This window comes from Saccopteryx leptura, chromosome 1 (assembly GCF_036850995.1).
Source record: "Saccopteryx leptura isolate mSacLep1 chromosome 1, mSacLep1_pri_phased_curated, whole genome shotgun sequence".
NCBI lineage: Eukaryota > Metazoa > Chordata > Mammalia > Chiroptera > Emballonuridae > Saccopteryx > Saccopteryx leptura.
The window spans coordinates 185,677,321-185,697,932 of NC_089503.1; positions in this window are offsets into that span (position 1 = coordinate 185,677,321).

Consider the following 20,612-nt stretch of genomic DNA (forward strand, 5'->3'; position numbering starts at 1 on the left):
TGTACAAACCTCCTACAACCTGCACAAACCTTCTGCAACTTACATAAACCTTCAACTTTCATGCACTTTTTAATCCAGAAATAACTGGCCTTTATAACAACCTGCTTTTCCCCTTTTTTTTTTCAAAAGTATTTCTATACCTTATACCTTTTATTATCAAACCATACAATTCCTTTCTAGTCGGAACTCTTGATTTTAAAAATCTTAACCTTTACTGACAATTAAGTTGGCTTTCGTTTTACCCAAGTTTCCCTTTTCTCAAAGTCTGATAAAAAAGAAGTCCTTAGTGAGTTTTTCATACATTCGCCATACATAGACCAACCATCTTCTGGTTTGTGGTTGAAGTAAGTCCTTCTAAAACTTACACCAATTGGTTCCCTGTCTCTAAAAATCTCCACATGTCCTCCCATTCAAGAGGAACCAGACCAGCACGTCTCATGAGGCTCATCCAGGAGACCATGTATCACCACATCACTTTGTTCACTTGGCACTCACAGCAAGCAACTAACAACTATTACCTCGCAAAATTATTTTATTTCCTCACTCAGGTTTTTGGAGACATCACCTGGTTCAGACCTCACAGCATGGAAATTGATGACCTTCCTAACTGGATGAGGGACTTGGCTTGGCAAGGTTCCCTTCTTGAGTTCTCTCCAGAAGAAGCAATAATTTTACAATTTTTTCTCCCCTTTCTCCTCATCACCCCTGACCATATATTTTAAAATTAATAACTGCCTTTCTTTTATATGTAACCACAGAGTTGAGAAATGATAGATACGTGTATTCCAAACTGCCCTCTTCATGTTCTGCTTATCTGTCAGACCTCACCCTTACTGGACTATCACCCCTGAGACAGAGGAATTCTAAAAAGCTGACAAGCCACCCCAAGGAGGGGCTCCGGACACACCAGGACTTTTGATTCAACACCCACATACTCGAATCTCCCCAAGGAGGAGCATTCCGGACATACCTGGACTTTTGCCTCAGTATCCCCTCAGGCTCTCCCAAAAACTATATAACTCACCTCTAGTCTGTAACCGGTGCTCTTCTCCCCGAGAGAAGTGCCCAGCAGGGTACCTTTCTTCCTTTCAATAAAGCCTGTTACTCTGGTCTTTCAGATTCCCATGGATTCCAACAAGGATCACAGTGTGTGGACCTGTCCACATGAAAGTCAGTCCTTGGGTGATGTAATGCTGGAAGTGTCTCTTGGATAGTCTTTGAACAGTTTGCTGAGTAACCTGTAAATCCAGCAATTACTTAGGGAAAAGGTGGTTACATTTCTTTTACTATTTGATTCATGCAATTTATTTGTGTTGGGCAGATAAAATGTATTATGCTCACTTTGTTAAAGATGACAGTGCCCACGTGGAGGCCGTTACCCAGGTGATATTAATGTGTGCTGGGGGCAGGCAGGATCGTTGTAGCCTGGGGCTTGGTTTTGGGATTAAGCCTTTCCCACCCTTTTTTGATGTGGGGTGGTACAATCCAATCATGCCTCAGAGAAGTGACTTTGTATTAGAGACTCCCCTATTTTGTATATTGGATTAAGAGTTTGGATTTCTACACTATAAAATGGGGACAGAGCGGGAGCTTGTGCTCTTGGTTCCTGAGGTTATCATTAGAGTAGAGAGCAGAGCAGAGAGCAGAAGGAGGCCATGTGGAGTAGGCCAGGGGAAGCAGCCAAGATGGTGGAGTGCTGAGTGAGATGCCAGATTGTGTAGAGTTTGTATCTGGGATAAGGAAGGAGATGGGGAACTGAGGAGAATAAGGCTGGTGAGCTAGAAACCTTTGATTCTAGGAAACTTGGATAAGTCAGTGGCTTTGTGAGCACTGAATGTGAGTGGCTTTTGGAGCCCAGTGTATGTTTTTTACTTGCCCGCCGGGTGCAAGCTAGAATTAAAGACTATGGCCCACCAGTTTGTGGCTCCCTTGTTTCTTTACCGACTGTTCTAATCCAATGCGAACCTGCATGGGCCGGGCTGCTGTGATGGTGGCCCTGGCCCTGGCTTCTGGCTTTACAATTTGCCTTGTACCTTTGGGTACCTGTGGGCACTATGTAGCTTCAAATTAGTTTCTAATTATTATTTTGTTCCTTTTCTACTGGCCAAAGCCTTTTTCTAATTGGTTTTGAATATACCTTTGGCAATAAGGGTCCAGGACCCCATTGGTTCTGGGTGGCATCTATTCATTTGAATTACTATATTCTGATTTTGAGGCAGACTGGAAAAATATACAATTAATAAAATTCAAATAGCTAATGTTAAATACTATAACAAGCATCTTAATACAATAAAATGACTAAAGTCTACTAGATTATTTAACAAAAATAAAATTCTAACTAATATAACAGGATTCAAAATAAAATTCTTACAGTCACAAATGTTCTTAACCTGTTAACGTAATTTCACTAAGTCTGAGAAATGTCCCAATGAACATGAGTTACACATATTCAGGAAAAGTCCACAAGGCATTGGAGTTGTGGTCACATTCTGCACTTTGCAGCTAGAGTTTAAGTCCTAGTGACCACTGCTTCTAGTTGGAATTAAGAGCAGTTCCCAGCCTACAATAAACATGGGACATTGAGACAAGAGGAATAAAGGAGACACTATACATTAAATAAAGCAATAAAACCAGACTGTCAATACCCACAATAGAGATCTTCGAGGGACAAATAAAATTCAAATATTCAGGCAAGGCATAGTAGATGGCTCTTGTGTTCACAAGAAATGAGATCAGTTTATCTGTTACTTGGAAGAAATACCTTAACCTCGTGAATGATGTCGTGAGATGGGGCCAATGGCTGGCTTTGGCACCTTTTAGCCTTCAGTGGCAATTCCCAGTAAGCTGGGCAAGGTCAGGTCACAGGTAGGTGGAGCATGGCTAGAAGAGACTGAACCCATCCTCCATGTAGCAAGGGTCAACTTACCTTCTGGTGTCCCTCTTTCCACAGCAAAGACGTGTCTCCTGGTGGGGCAATGAAGCCTGGCAGGCCTCAGTTCAATGACCTTTCTTTTCACTCTTGAAGGAGGGCCCTGTTAGAATCCTATGAAGCCCTTTGGGGTGCTGGAGCCTTTAAGAGCATATGCCAAAAGCTGGTATTTCCTGACCTCTTTTGGGCCTTATTTGCCTTTTCGGTTACTCCCTTGGCCATTATAGACCTTAAAAGCCATGCTTAGAAAATCTCACTGAGGTGCTTGAGAGCCCTTTTCTATCTATATAAACTCTTGGAGCCTGACCTGTGGTGGCGCAGTGGATAAAGCGTCGACCTGGAAATGCTGAGGTCACCGGTTCGAAACCCTGGGCTTGCCTGGTCAAGGCACATATGGGAGTTGATGCTTCCAGCTCCTCCCCCCTTCTCTCTCTCTCTCTCTCTCTCTCTCTCTCTCTCTGTCTCTCTCCCTCTCTCTCTCCTCTCTAAAAATGAAAAAATAAAATAAAAAATAAAAAACTCTTGGAAAAAGACAAAAGTAACGTTATTAGCTGGATCAATTCAAGAAAAATAGGTTTGGGTGTCTCCTTTAGAATTCCAGAATCTCTTCGCTGCTAAATGATTCAGTACATTAGAATTCAAAATAAATTTTAACAAAAGCATGATAAAAATAAATTTGCAGGAATTCCAAGATATGACTAACGTTACATAAAAAGACATTATTAACAAGTTTTTTTTTTAGTTTTTTTAAAAATTTTTTTATTTTATTTTTTATTTTTGGCAGAGACAGAGAGAGGAACAGATAGGGACAGACAGACAGGAAGGGAGAGAGATGAGAAACATCAATTATTCATTGTGGTTCCTTAGTTGTTCATTGACTGATTTCTCATATGTGCCTTGACCACTGACTGATTTCTCATATGTGCCTTGACCACGGGGGCTATAGCAGACCGAGTGACCCCTTGCTCAAGCCAGCGACCTTGGGCTTAACCTGGTGAGCCTTGCTCAAACCAGATGAGCCCGCGTTCAAGCTGGCAACCTCGGGGTCTCGAACCTGGGTCCTCCACATCCCAGTCCGACGCTCTATCCACTGCGCCACTGCCTGGTCAGGCTAACAAGTTTTAATATTTAAACTAAGATTCCTATATTATAGGACTATAAAACAGCAAATAAAAGAATTAACAAAAGGCCTTTGAAACAATATATACATTTTGTTTGTTTGTTTTCTGGGGTTTTTTGTTGTTTTTTCTTCTGAAGTTGGAAACAGGAAGGTAGTCAGACAGATTCCCGCATGTGCCCAACAGGGATCCATTCGGCATGCCCACCAGGGGGTGATGCTCTGCCCATCTGGGGCATAGCTCTGTTGCAACCAGAGCCATTCTAGTGCCTGAGGCAGAGGCCATAGAGCCACCCCCAGCGCCTGGGCCAACTTTGCTCCAATGGAGCCTTGGCTGCGGGAAAGGAAGAGAGAGACAGAGAGGAAGGAGAGGGGGAGGGGTGGAGAAGCAGATGGGCGCTTCTCCTGTGTGCCCTGGCCGGGAATCGAACCCGGGATTCCTGAACGCCAGGCCAATGCTCTACCACTGAGCAAACTGGCCAGGGCTTCAATATATACATTTTAACATGGAAAATACTTTTATACAATAAGGTAGTGGTCCCCAACCTTTTTTGGGCCACGGACCGGTTTAATGTCAGAAAATATTTTCACTGACCGGCCTTTAGGGTGGGACAGATAAATGTATCATGTAATTGAGACAAGCATCAAGAATGAGTCTTAGATGGATGTAACAGAGGAAATCTCGTCATTTTTTAAGAATAAAACATCGTTCAGACTTAAATATAAATAAAACAGAAATAATGTAAGTTATTTGTTCTTTTTCTGCGGACCGGTACCAAAGGACCCACGGACCGGTACTGGACCGCAGCCCGGGGTTGGAGACCACTGTAATAAGGGATTCTTGGTATAAACTACCCAGCTGGCAATGAGATATTAACTTGCTTTTGACTTACAGTAATTTCAATCAGGAGGGCCAGGGTGGATGCCTGAGGGAGAAGCTGACTCCAAGAAGTGAGAGCTTGCTGCTTTTAATTTTTTTTTCTGTAGTTAGTTGCCCAGCCCCTTAGCAAGATAATGGGACTTCTCCTAAGCAGGACTTAAATCAATTTGCCACCTGTAAACTAACTATTTTGCTTTGAGCAGCTAAATACAATTTTCACAAAATTACTTTCCCAATAGTGAGTTGCTTTAGCCTATATTAGGTTTCCAAATTTTCCCGCAATTCCCTGAAAATTCTTTTCACAATTTTTACTATTATGGTTAATGCTGTGGGTCTTCTTTATGAACTTCATGTCTTTTATGTAACTGAAAGACTTGGAGAGACTCCCACACCCTCTCCACCCGCGGGAAAGTGTTGGAACTTTTCCTCATTTTTACACCGGTGGGGGCAACAAGCCATCGTCCCCAACACATGGAGAGCTTATTTTTAATTTTATTCACTATAATCCTATTACTTATGATTCTATCACTCCTTCTGTAGTTGCAATTTAATTTAAGACACTGCCCATTAACTAGCATGGTCCACACCTACAGCTTGTTAATTTCTAAATTTCTTTTCTTTCCTTTACAATTTTTTAAATCAAAGTTCTAATTTTTAATACTATTCCTACCCTGTAATTTCTAAATGGCAAAACCTTCTTTGGTCTGCCGGTGGACATTTGAAACTAATTTCTATTCTATATTTTAGTTATTTTATCCTTACTTCATTGCTCTTTTCTGTTGCTCTACAGCAGGCTGAATCCTAACCTAACTGTGCGCCTGGAGGCGCCAGGGCTGTTTACTGTTTGCCTGCCGCCAACTGGGGAACTACAACCGAGAGGGGAAGGACCATGAATACTCAGCCCCATCCCTCAATTTGCCCACCACACGTCGCCACTCGGTTTTTCTCTCACTCAAACTGCTTACTTGCTAGTTTTTTTTGCTCCAGAGTTTGGAGAAACCCTTTCAATTTGTGGGCTCCGCTTTTCTTTCTTACCCTTAGCTGCTTGTAACCTGGGACATTTATTTTTCCAATGTCCATTTTCCTTACAATATGCGCATTGATTCTTTTCTAGCTGAGTCCTATTCTTTTTTGAATTATTTCCTTCTCTATTTTTTTTCTTTTTCTTTTTTCATTTTTCCGAAGCTGGAAACAGGGAGGCAGTCAGACAGACTTTTGCATGAGCCCGACCGCGATCCACTTGGCATGCCCACCAGGGGGCGATGCTCTGTCCCTCTGGGGCATTGCTCTGTTGCATCCAGAGCCATCCTAGCGCCTGAGGCAGAGGCCATAGAGCCATCCTCAGCGCCTGGGCCATCTTTGCTTCAATGGAGCCTCGGCTGTAGGAGGGGAAGAGAGAGACAGAGAGGAAGGAGAGGGGGAGGGGTGGAGAAGCAGATGGGTGCTTCTCCTGTGTGCCCTGGCCAGGAATCAAACCTGGGACTCCTGCACGCCAGGCTGACGCTCTACTGCTGAGCCAACTGGCCAGGGCCTAGCTTCTCTATTTTCTTATTCCTTCTCTCCTTCGCTAGAATTTACACTAACTTTCTCATAACCCTTCTCAAGGGTAGCCATGTTCTCATGTGCCTTGGAGAACTCTCCTTCCTCCTCTGAGGGTCCCTTATCCTCGAACCATGGTCCTCTGCATCCCAGTCCGATGCTTTATCCACTGCACCACTGCCTGGTCAGGGGTCCCTTATCCTTAGAAGAGTTTGGCTCTTGGAATGCTGCTACTATTGCTTCAGTTATTCTTTTTTCCTGTTTTTTACTCAAATTTTGCACGAACAAGAAGACATGGCACCTACTTTGTATTGAGCATGTTTTAAGCCATGCTATTACTTATTACAAAACTGAAACTTGTTTCAGAAGAATCTAAGAATTAGTGCACCAATATAACAAAATATAAGACAGATAGTTGTAAAGCCAGAAGCCACAGCAGCCTGGCCCATGCAGGTTCGCATTGGATTCGGACAGTTGGTAAAGACACAATGGAGCCAAAAACTGATGGGCCATCATCTTTAATCCTAGCTTGCACCTGGCGGGCAAATAAAAAATACACACTGGGCTCCAAAAGCCACTCACATTCAGTGCTCACAAAGCTACTGACTTATCCGAGTTTCCTAGAATCAAAGGTTTCTAGCTCACCAGACTTATTCACCTATGTTCCCCATCTCCTTCCTTCTCTCTGCACAAACTCTGCACAAACTGGCTTCTCACTCCGCCATCTTGGCTGCTTTCCCCTGGCCTCTTCCACATGGCCTTTCTCTGCTCTCTCCCCTCTAATGCTAATCTCAGGAACCAAGAGAGTAAGCTCCCGTTCTGCCCCCATTTTATAATGTAGAAATCAAAACCCTTAATCCAATATACAAAATAGGGAAGTCTCTAATACAAAGTCACTTATCTGAGGCATGATGAGATTGTACCACCCCACAACAAAAAGGGTGGGAAAGGCTTAATCCCAAAACCAAGCCCCAGGATACAAGGATCCTGACTGCCCACAGCCTGCCCCCAACACACATTAATATCACCTGGGCGATGGCCTCCACGTGGGCAGTGCCATCTTTAACAAAGTGAGCATAATATATTTTATCTGCCTAACAATCCACCCCTATGCTCACTTTACTACCCACAATTTACATCACCAGCATCCCTGTGCAAGGAAATTAGGCACATTACACAAATTATAACAGCACAAATCATACAGTTTCAACAATCACAAAGGTACACTTCACCAGTCTCTGAGCACTTTTCCCAAAGTGCAAAATGTCCTTGGCCTTCTTTCTAGCCATGGGAAAACTTCCTGGGGCATCCCCACCCCCATCAGGGTATTTCACATTGTCCAAAATCCGTAATCCATAAGTCCATCCAACAAAGGAGCCAATGCCCACTCCGGTCGTAGTCCAGGAAATCAGTCCATGCACATGAGGCGTCAGCCACCCCCCTCATTCCTGCCATCCTGACAGGTCTTACACTGTCCCAAAGAGGAGCACGTGGCAATGGCAGTCAGCATTTCCATCTCTGCTCCGGAGAGCATGATAGCCTCCAGCCCTATGTCCCAAAATCGCAGACCTACCAGGAACATAGTAGGAACTCTTTCCAGCTGGGCTCTCATCTTCTGGAGGCTGCGGATTGCAACTCCAGCCCGATTCTCCTCATCCTCCAAAGAGGAACTGAAAACACCAGATCCCACTGCTGGGCTCGAGTCCTGGGCCGCTGCCACCCTCTGCTCCGCAAACCTTGCAGCCCCAGCTCCAGCCTCACCTCCTGCCTCAGCCCCGGCCTCCCGCTGCTGCTGGCTCTCCACAAAGTCCAGGGCAATCTGCAACTCAGGAACCTGTGAATCCTCCTCCAGTAGCTGCTCCTTTTCCAGGCAAATCTCACAAACCTGGTCAGCCTCCTTCTCCAGCACTTCCTCCAGCTCTAGGTCAGCATCTCTTTCTCCCACATTTGCCCCAGCTCCTTCCACTGCTCAGTTTGCAGGTCCCAGGCAGCCTCTTCCACAGAGCTCTCAGTTTCCTCATGCACAGCTATAAAAGTCAGCCAGCCTATGGTCCCCAAAAGGACAGCCATGGGGAACCATAACAGCAGCCAGTCCTCTACTCCACCGCTCAAAGGTGGTGGTGGCCCCATACCAAACTGTATCTAATCCTGCCACAGACTATGCCAAATGTAAAGCCAGTACTCAAGGCCGGGGCCACCATCAAAGCAGCCTGGCCAGTGCAGGTTTGCATTGGATTGGGACAGTCGGTAAAGAAACAATGGAGCCAGAAACAATGGAGTCATCGTCTTTAATCCTAGCTTGCACCTGGTGGGCAAGTAAAAAATACACACTGGGCTCCAAAAGCCACTCACATTCAGTGCTCACAAAGCTACTGACTTATCCGAGTTTCCTAGAATCAAAGGTTTCTAGCTCACCAGACTTATTCACCTATGTTCCCCATCTCCTTTCTTCTCTCTGCACAAACTCTGCACAAACTGGCTTCTCACTCAACACTCCGCCATCTTGGCTACTTTCCCCTGGCCTCTTCCACATGGCCTTTCTCTGCTCTCTCCTCTAATACTAATCTCAGGAACCAAGAGAGTAAGCTCCCGTTCTGCCCCCATTTTATAATGTAGAAATCAAAACCCTTAATCCAATATACAAAATAGGGAAGTCTCTAATACAAACTCACTTATTTGGGGCATGATGGGATTGTACCACCCCACAACAAAAAGGGTGGGAAAGGCTTAATCCCAAAACCAAGCCCCAGGATACAAGGATCCTGCCTGCCCACAACACACATTAATATCACCTGGGCGACGGCCTCCACATGGGCAGCACCATCTTTAACAAAGTGAGCATAATATATTTTATCTGCCCAACAATAGTTAACTAGCACCCAAAATAAGAGGGTGTTTGACTATAGAGATATTAATTATTACACAAGACAAGGGGAAGAAGCCAACCTAAGAATAATTTCCTTCAGGGGATAAATCAGATAGAGTGCCCTGAAGGTAGATTTTGAGAACAAAGAAAGTCACTTAACATAGTTTTTAGTCAGAAGTTTCCAATCTTGATACAAAAGACTCAAACAGACACATTTAGACATTGAACAAAGAATTTATACACAAACAATGCGTGCCTATTTCAATTAAATAATACCGATAATTTGATGAACAAAGACAGAGCCTCACAGATGATGGAAGGCTCCCCCTCGTGGCCTCTCAGGTGCACTAGACATTTCTTTTTTTTTTTCAGAGACAGAGTCACAGAGAGAGGGATGGATAGGAACAGATAGACAGGAACGGAGAGAGATGAGAAGCATCAATCATCAGTTTTTCGTTGTGGCACTTTAGTTGTTCATAGATTGCTTTCTCATATGTGCCTTGACTTGGGGGCTACAGCAGACGGAGTAACCCCTTTTTCAAGCCAGCAACCTTGGGCTCAAGCTGGTGGCTTTGCTCAAACCAGATGAGCTCGTTCGTGCTCAAGCTGGCAACCTTGGAGCTCGAACCTGGGTCCTCTGCATCCCAGTCCAATGCTCTATCCACTGCACCACTGCCTGGTCAAGTACCCGAGATTTCTTAACCAGGGGTTTTAGAAACAGAAACATTAAAATAAAGACTGAGATCTCAAAAAACACAAGAGACGTCTCTTGGAAGTCTTGGGTCGAGATTAATCAATCCAGGTGAGCTCAGCCTCCACTGATTCAGTGCGATGTGAGGCTGACTAATCCTGGACGAATTTAACCTCCATTAGCCTTCCTAGAGATAGATGCAATGTCCCCATTTCTGACATTTTACTGAGAGTGCATCCGAATACCTCTGGAAGTCCTGGGCAGAATGAAGTTCCTACTAATACCTCTCTTAGAGAAACTGATGTTTCTGAAGGCCTACTGCAGAACTGGGGGACCTGGTCCACTCAATTCCCATTAATGTCCTTCTAAAGTACGAGCAGATATCCCCGAGAGCCTGAAGCAGGGCTCAATCCCCACCAATAGTCCCTCCAGAGTATAACCAGAAGTCCCTCTCCTAGCAAAACCCAAAGCAGGGCCACTGAAACTCCCCACTGACATCTCAGTCTTGGAGAGTGTTGGGCAGATAAGGCGTATTATGCTCACTTTGTTAAAGATAACACGAGGAGGCCGTCGCCCAGGTGATATTAATGTGTGTTGGGGTGGGCTAAAGGCAGGCGGAATCCTTGTAGCCTGGGGCTTGGTTTTGGGATTAAGCCTTTCCTACCCTTTTTGATGTGGGGTGGTGCAATCCAATCATGCCTCAGAAGGTGACTTTGGGTTGGAGACTTCCCTACTTTGTATATTGGATTAAAGGTTGTGAAGCTACACTATAAAATGGGGGCAAAACGGGACTTGGCTCTTGGTTCCTGAGGTTAGCATGAGAGAGAGGAGAGAGTAGAGCCAGCAGCGGAAGGAGGCCACGTGGAGGAGGCCAGGAGAAGCAGCCAAGATGGTGGAGTGCTGAGTGAGATGCCAGTTTGTGTAGAGTTTGTATCTGGGATAAGGAAGAAGATGGGGAACTGAGGAGAAGAAGGCTGGTGAGCTAGAAACCTTTGATTCTAGGAAACTCGGATAAGTCAGTGGCTTTGTGAGCACTGAGTGTGACTGGGTTTTGGAGCCCAGTGTGTATTTTTACTTGCCCGCCGGGTGCAAGGTAGGATTAAAGGCTATGGCCCATCAGTTTTTGGCTCCGCTGTTTCTTTACCGACTGTCCGAATCCAATGCGAACCTGCATGGGCCGGGCGGCTGTGATGGTGGCCCTGGCCGTGCCTCCTGGCTTTACAGAGAGCCTGCACAAATTTACGACCACATCTGATCTGTTTGTTTCATGGCAGATCTAGTTCAAAACATAAAAACCATAGACTATGTAAAGCCAGCAGGCAGGGCCGGGGCCACTATCACAGCAGCCTTCTGGCCTATGCAGGTTCGCATTGGATTCGGACAGTCGGCAAAGAAACAGCGGAGCCAAAAGCTGATGGGCCATAGCCTTTAATCCTACCTTGCACCCGGCGGGCAAGTAAAAACATACACTGGGCTCCAAAACCCAGTCACACTCAGTGCTCACAAAGCCACTGACTTATCCGAGTTTCTTAGAATCAAAGGTTTCTAGCTCACCAGCCTTCTTCTCCTCAGTTCTCCATTTCCTTCCTTATCCCAGATACAAACTACACAAACTGGCATCTCACTCAGCACTCCACCATCTTGGCTGCTTCTCCTAGCCTCCTCCACGTGGCCTCCTTCCGCTGCTGGCTCTACTCTCTCCGCTCTCTCATACTAACCTCAGGAACCAAGGGCCAAACTCCCGCTCCGTTCCCATTTTATAGTATAGAAATCCAAACCCTTAATCCAATATACATAATAGGGAAGTCTCTTAATACAAAGTCACTTCTCTGAGGCATGATAGGATTGTACCACCTTACACCAAAAAGGGTAGGAAAGGCTTAATCCCAAAACCAAGCCCCAGGCTACAAGGATTCTGCCTGCCTTTAGCCCACCCCAACACACATTAATATCACCTGGGCAACGGCCTCTTTAACAAAGTGAGCATAATACATTTTATCTGCCCAACAGACTAGTAACAACCAACAAAGCAGTTTTGAAAGCCCTACCTACTTACACCGGGTTCCACATCCCCGAAGTCACAATTCAGCAAAGCCCCCAAATCTATTCTACATACATTCTAGTCCAACACAGGCTACAAACTGATACAAACATAAAAGTGAAAGCAAGAGTTCAAAGGAAAGCCAGAAAATTCAGTAAAGCAAAAAGAGTTGCTCTACAAACCTCCTCGATTTTCTCTGCCAAATTATCCAAATTGTTGATTTTGGGTACTGGAAGGCATCTACCAAGGGATGGTCCAGACCCCACTGGAAGACTGGGAGCCTTGAAAAGTCTCAGGTGGCACACCTCTCCACGAGATTCAAGCAGGGCCGGGCAGCTAAGCAGAGTCCAGCCAATTCGGGGTGTCTCAATCCGGAGACGTGAACCACTGGATCCTGGTTGAGCCCCTGTTGGGCAGATAAAATGTATTATGCTCACTTTGTTAAAGAGGCCGTTGCCCAGGTGATATTAATGTGTGTTGAGAATCCTTGTAGCCTGGGGCTTGGTTTTGGGATTAAGCCTTTCCCACCCATTTTTGATGTGGGGCGGTACAATCCAATCATGCCTCGGAGAAGTGACTTTGTATTGGAGACTTCCCTATTTTGTATATTGGATTAGAGGTTGTGAAGCTACAATATAAAGTGGGGGCGGAACGAGAGTTTGCCCTCTTGGTTCCTGGGATGATTAGCATGAGAGAGCAGAGAGTAGAGCCAGCAGTGGAAGGAGGCCATGTGGAGGAGGCCAGGAAAAGCAGCCAAGATGGCGGAGTGCTGAGTGAGATGCCAGTTGGTACGCAGTTTGTATCTGGGATAAGGAAGGAGATGGGGAACTGAGGAGAGTAAGGCTGGTGAGCTAGAAACTTTTGATTCTAGGAAACTCGGATAAATCAGTAGCTTTGTGAGCACTGAATGTGATTGGGTTTTGGAGCCCAGTGTGTGTTTTTACTTGCCCGCCGGGTGCAAGCTAGGATTAAAGACTATGGCCCACCAGTTTGTGGCTCCGTTATTTCTTTACCGACTGTCCGAATCCAATGCGAACCTGCACGGGCCTGGCTGCTGTGATAGTGGCCGTGGATCCTGGCTTTACAGCCCCCATGTTATAAAGTACCAAACCCCAGATTCTGAAAGGCACTGTACCTCATTTCATCGAGTTCACATAGATACACACAGTCTAGATAAATTTTGAAGAGTTTTATTAGAGGAGAAAATTTTAATATGCTGGCCACATATGGCTGACACGGGGCATCTGCAGGCCCAAATCATGCAGTGTCAAAAATAGTTCAGGGGCTGTTTATATACCCTTGCTCACACATGGCTTGAGGAGAGCAAGACATTATGGTACAAGCTGGCAACATTTGTTTAGGGGATACACAGAAACATTAAGATTCTCAAGGTAATACAATCAAAGATGTTTACAAATCTTTCAGGGTTCATCTTTCCTCACTAGCCTAGAGGTATTTTACTCTCAAGATTCCAGGAAGGGGAGGAACTACAATCAATGCAAGGTGGTATGTAAATTCTGTCTCCTATTGAAAGAGAAGAAGTTTCTAGATTAACCTTTATTTTAGATTTAAAACTAAATGACCGAGAAACTTCTACATTTTTCTCCCTCTCCTCCCTAAGGAGGGATGGGACAGAAAAGCCTGATAGAAAAGCCTGACCTTTCCTCCCAGAATATCAATATCAATTTTTAACTTTTTGTTACCTTACAAGAGCCCAACCAGTGGTCATTGATAGATATGTGTATTCCAAACTGCTCTCTTGATGTTCCGCTTATCTGTTAGACCTCACCCTTACTGAACTATCGCCCCTGAGTTAGAGGAATTCCAAGAAGCTGACAAGCCACCCCAAGGAGTGGCTCCAGACATACCAGTACTTTTTTTTTGTATTTTTCTGAAGCTGGAAACGGGGAGAGACAGTCAGACAGACTCCCACATGTGCCCAACCGGGATCCACCTGGCACGCCCACCAGGGGCAACGCTCTGCCCACCAGGGGGCAATGCTCTGCCCACCAGGGGGCAATGCTCTGCCCCTCCAGGGCGTCCCTCTGCCGCGACCAGAGCCACTCTAGCGCCTGGGGCAGAGGCCAAGGAGCCATCCCCAGCGCCCGGGCCATCTTTGCTCCAATGGAGCCTTGGCTGCGGGAGAGGAAGAGAGAGACATAGAGGAAGGAGGGAGGGGGGTGGAGAAGCAAATGGGCGCTTCTCCTATGTGCCCTGGCCGGGAATCGAACCCGGGACTTCTGCACGCCAGGCCGACACTCTACTGCTGTGCCAACCGGCCAGGGCCCATACCAGTACTTTTAATTCAACACCCATATGCTCAAAATTCTTTTTGACCCCATATAATTTGTCCCTCTAGCTTGTACTGGTGCTCTTCTCCCCCGGAGAAGTGCCTGGCAGGGTTCCTTTCTTCCTTTCAATAAAGCCTGTCACTCTGGTCTTTCAGACTCCCATGGATTCCAACATTTGGTGCTGAAACATGGGAGAGAGTACTAACTGCCTGATTCTTCTTTGCTGTCCAAACTTACAACCAGGGAAGCAATGGGCAGTGGCAGCTCATCCTGGGCTTACTCCCTGATTCTGTTTGGACGTGTAATTGTAGGTTGATTGGCCGGCAGTCTACCCCTGTCCTGAACCCCTGCTGGACCAGAAGGTAAGGAGTTTCTCCCATCTCTTTCCCTGGTCAGCTTCTCTTTTCCACAAAATTTTCTCTGGTCAGATGGTTTTCTCTGACACGCCTCACGTTTTGAGGGGTTTGACTTTCAGTCTCAGTGGACTGCACAAAAGACTAGGCGCCTAGCCAAACCTCTCCACTCTCTTGGACTTCTCATCCTCGGAGCTCCTTGACAGGTGGTGATGACCTCTATCAGGGACGACTCCCCCACACAGAGATTCTCTCCTCTTGGGACAGTGACAAAAGGTGGGTTTTGCTCACCTGTCTCCATGGCTCTTCAGAGACTAAGCCTTCCAACCAAATCCCTCTTGGATGTCTCATAAAAAAAAATCACCAAACTGAGTTTCTCAGACCTCAAACCAAACAAATTAATCTTCTTCTGTAACACAGCATGGCCTCAGTACAGACTAGACAATGATTCCCATTGGCCTGAAAACGAGACATTTGATTACAATATCCTAAGAGATCTTGACAATTTCTGCCACTGGATGGGGAGGGCATCAGAAATTCCTTACATGTGGGCTTTTCTTCTCCCTTCTCTCCTGTCCTTAATTTCTGTACTTTCTGTTCTACATGCAGGCCGTTTTTGGCCAAAGAAACCTCACCTAAAACCTCCTCTCCTAATTTTTCCTTCTTCACAGACTCCCAACTCTCTCCCACTCCTGCCTGACCCCTGAGGGCAACCCTCTCTCAGGACCCCTCTCGGGTACCTCTGCAAATCTCTTTCACTGGAGTCTCTTCCCTCCAAGAGCCCCCTCCCTTCGCAGAAACCTGTTTCTCATTCACCTGCAAATACCACACTCTCTTTTTCCTCCCCTGCTGGCTGGAGGCTTATCCACTGTGGTCTTCATCCCCTCCCCCCTCCTTAGAAGCTGTGGCTCTGGCTGTGGTGCCTGTCTCTTCACTGACCCCTCCTCATTCTTTACAAACTGTGACTGTGCCTCCTCGCCCCCTCCCCTCTTCTCAAAGCTCTAAATATTTTTTTGACTCCTCTGACCATGTGGCACCACATTAGTACTTTACATTCCTCCTCCTCCTTCTCCTCCTCTTCCTCCTCCTGCTGCTGCTGCTGCTACTGCTGCTGATTCTGACCCTCCTTCTTTTCCATCCAGCTGCTCACACTGTCCATCCATCTGCTTTCTCTCTTCCTCCTCTCTATGCTGGCAACTCCCTGCCATCTCGAAAAACTAAAAAAACCCAGAATTGTATATTGAGTTGTGTGAATAAGTAATCCATCTTACCTCTTTGTTTTGTCAGAAAATACCTCTCGTATAATTTTAATTGAAATAAGTAAAGAGCACTCATTTAAATTCATTAATTCATAATTTGTAAAATCTTTGTTTAATGTGTAACTGCATCTGCTTCTAACACCTTAAACCAATAATTACCCACCTCTTAAACCAGGCTTACTCATTCCCATGGACTCTCCTTGCAATAACCCCATCTTTCCTGTTCAAAAACTTTCAGGAGTTTATCGCCTCATACAAACCTTACACCTAATCAATGAGGCAATAATTCCCCTCCATCCAGTAGTCCCTAATCTCTACAAATTACTGTCACACATTCCCTCAAACACCACTCACTTCATAGTCCTAGACCTCAAGAATGCCTTTTTACCATTCCTCTACATCCTGACTCTTACTTTCTGTTTGCATTTACCTTTATTTAAACTGACCCTGACACTAATGCAGTCCAGCAATTTGCATGGGCTATTTTACCCCAGGGGATCAAAAACAGCCCACACCTTTTTGGGCAGGCACTAGCTCAGGATTTAGCAGCATGCAATCTTAAAACTAGTACTCTCTTACAATATGTAAATAACTTACTCCCCTGCAGCCACTCCCTGCCTGCCTCAAGGAGACACACCTCCACCCTTCTTAACTTCCTCACTTGTTATGAAGGCCAGTTATTTCTGGATAAGAAAGTGCATGAAAGCTGAAGGTTTATGTAACTTTTAGAAGGTTTGTGCAGATTGTTGAAAGTTTGTACAGAGTAAAAAGGATTTGTACAGTCAGAAAACTGGTTTTCAAAGAATGTTTAATCAGTCACCCTAGCTAACAATCCTCTACTCTCCCCACTTATTGAGATGACTCTTTCCTCTATGAAGTGATATTGTGTCTTCTCTGTTAAGGCTCAACTTCACTCTTAGGCTGTAGTCTATCTAGGCATCGCCTTAACCCCCACCACCTGAGGTCTCACCCTAGATTGAACTCAGACCCTCCACAGTCTCCAACCACCTACCACTGCATATCAAATCCTTTCTTTCCTCAGTCTAATATGCTTCTTTAAACACTGAATTCCCAATTTTGCTCTTAGTCAAGTCCCTCAGTGAGATCTTCTGAGCATGGCTTTTAAAGTCTATAATGACCAAGGAAGTAACGGAAAAGGCAAATAAGGCCCAAAAGAAGTCAGGAAATACCAGCTTTTGGCTCCAGCGTTGTAAGGGGCTTCATAGGATTCCATCAGGGCCCTGCTCCAGAGTGGAAAGAAAGGTCATTGAACTGAAGCCTGCCAGGCTTCACGGCCCCACCAGTTTACACATCTGTGCTGTGGAAAGAGGGTCATGAGAAGGTAAGCTGCCCCCTTGCTCCATGGAGCGAGGGTTCAGTCTCCTCTAGCCCTGCTCCAGCTACCTGTGACCTGACATTGCCCAGCATGCTGGGAATTGCCACTGAAGGCCCAAGGACATCATTCACAAACCTAAGGTATTCTTCCAAGTAGCAGATAAACTGACTCATTTCTTGTAAACACAAGGGCCATCTACTATGCCTTGCCTGGATATTTGAATTTTATTTATCCCTCAAAGATCTCTACTGTGGGTACTTACAGTCTGATTTTGTTACTTTATTTAATGTATAGTATCTCCTTTATTCCTCTTGTCTCAATGCCCCATACCTATTGTAGGCTGGGACCTGATGCTAATTCCAGCTAGAAGCAGTGGTTACTAGGACTTAAACTTTAGCTGCAAATTGTAGAAATGTAACCACCCTTTCCCTAAGTACTTGCAGGATTTACAGGTCACTCAGCAAACTAAACTATTTAAAGACTGTCCAAGAGGTGCTTCCAGGAGTACATCACCCAAGGACTGACTTTTATGTGGACAGGTCCACACACCATGATCCTGACTACTCCCACTGCTGCTAAAATAGAAAAACAGCATGCCTTACTCCAACCACAAACCAGTAGTTGGTTGGTCTATGTATGGCAAATATATGAAAAAACTAATGACTCTTTTAATCAGACTTGGGAATAGGGAAATGAATAAAAAGAATGTCAACTTAACTGTCATAAAAGGTTAAAGATTTTTAAATCAAGAGTTCTCACTAGAAAGGAATTGTATGGTTTTGATAATAGAAGGTATAAGGTATGGAAATACTTTTGAAAGAAAAAGGAAAAGCAAGTTGGTATGAAGGCCAGTTATTTCTGGATAAGAAAGTGCATGAAAGCTGAAAGTTTATGTAAGTTGTAGAAGGTTTGCACAGATTGTAGGAAATTTTTACAGAGAAAAAAGAATTTATACAATCAGAAAATTGGTTTTCAAAGAATGTTTAATTAGTCACCCTGGCTAAAAATCCTTACTCTCCCAACTTATTGGGGTGACTCTTTCTTCCACCCTGACCATCTGGAGCTCAGAAACGGAAAAACAAAACCGACCCCTTGTCCTTCTATTTTCTATCGACCTCTCATCCTGTACCAACCAATCAGGGGCTTTCTACTCATGTGGGACCAACATCTATGTGTGTCTCCCTACAGAAACCTGTACCCCAATCTACCTCATCCCAAATATCAACCTAATCCCACCCCATGAGCCTCTTTCAATTCCTAGTACACTACCTGTCAATCTAAAGACCAAATGAGCTGTATAGATAATACCTCTTCTTGTTGCCTTAGGAATGTACAAAAGAGGTCTAGGGGCAGAGGGACTAGCCACTGCCCTGTCTTTCTCTCTCTCTCTCTCTCTTTGTCTCTGAACCCCAGCAAATTCGTAACATGGAATCAGTGGTTTCACACAAACTGAGTGTCTTGACTATTGCCTTTCATTGGTCCACTCACTCTCCTATTTATTTGAACCCTGCCTCTTACATTTGTTCACTAGTTTGTTACAGAAATGCATGCAGACCTTCGCCAATGAGAAAATTGAAAAAAATCTACCTAACCCTACACACCAACCCTGAAACCTGCCCTCGAGAAACAGAAAAATCTGGAACCCTATAAATACACCCCTACTCCAAACAATGGTGGAAAACCCCTTATTTTTGATGCTAGCACCAATTATAGGACCAATCCTAATTGTGAACCTAATTTTAATGCTTGCCTCTTTCTTTATTAAGTTTCTACAGGCTTGAAAGTGAGACATCTCCAGAATTAACCACAATCAAAGGCCTTTACAACCCCTGATTCAACTACCACAAGGGGGGGGGTTCATGAAGGAGGCCCCCAATAGGGATAACAGCAGGAAGTAGCTCCAGAGGATGGCCAGTCTGAGACAAATCTCCTTCCTGAACCCCATACCCTCTCCTTCCCCCCACATCTTTTCCTTTTTTTATCATACTACAGAGTTGAGAAATGATAGATATATGAATTTACCAGAAATTCCAACTGCACTTTTCTTGTCCTACCTGGCTGCCTGACCTCACCCTCACTTACTGGATAATCACCCCTGAGGCAGAAAAGTTTTAGAAAGCTGATCAACTGCCCAAGAAGGAGCATTCCAGAGAGCTGAAATCCTAAAACTGTAAAAGGGAATATACCAGAACTTTTGACTCAGTACCCCCTCAGGTTCTCCCAAATGCTATATAATTTGCCTCTAGTCTGTAACCAGTGCTCTTCTCCCTGGAGAAGTGCCTGACAGGGTTTCTTTCTTCCTTTCAATAAAGCCTGTTACTCTGGTCTTTTAGGACTCTCATGGATTCCAACAGTCAGTCTCTACCAGGAGGGGCGGGTGCCCACCCCTGAGGATGTCTGGTATACTGATGGTTCCAGCAGGGTCCAACTTGCCAAATGGACAGCTATAGCCTTCCATTCAGCCACTGAGACTATTTGCATGGACATGGGTACAGGCCAAAGCAGCCAATGGGCAGAATTAAGAGCTGCTTGGCTGGGCCTGACCTGTGGTGGCGCAGTGGATAAAGCATCGACCTGGAAATGCTGAGGTCGCCAATTCGAAACCCTGGGCTTGCCTGGTCAAGGCACATATGGGAGTTGATGCTTCCAGCTCCTCCCCCCAGTCTCTCTCTCCTCTCTTTCTCTTCTCTCTAAAAATGAATAAACTAAAAAAAAAAATTAAATTAAAAAAATGAAATAAAATTAAAAAAAAAAAAAAGAGCTGCTTGGCTAGTTGCCCATAATGAACCTTCACCTCTGGTGATCTTATCTGTACTGACAGCTGGGCTGTCTATTGTGGACTGACCCTTTGGACTGGCACATTAATGAGGGAATGGTAATGCAGCATACACTATGGGATCAGGCCATGTGGCAGGACTTATGGGAAATAGGACACCAGAAGCTGGTGACAGTATATCATGTCACGGGGCATGCCCCTCTAGCCCATGCTGGGAATGATAAAACAGATATGTTGGCAAAGGGTCGATGGTTGGAGACTGCACCTGCTTGTGATGTGGTGCAGTAGCTCCACTGGCGCCTGCTCAACGTGGGACAGAAAAGTATGTGAGCTACGGTTAAGGTGTGGAACTTACCTGTGTCCTATGCAGAGGTACTTGCAGCCTGTGAGCAATGTGCAGTGTGTTCCAAGGAGCACCCTTAGAGACCACTGGTGTCACCTGGACAGATCCAGAGAGATCATGTTCCACTGACACAATGGCAGATAGACATCTTTAGACCCTTACCAAAGTCAGAAGGGTACCAGTATGCAGTC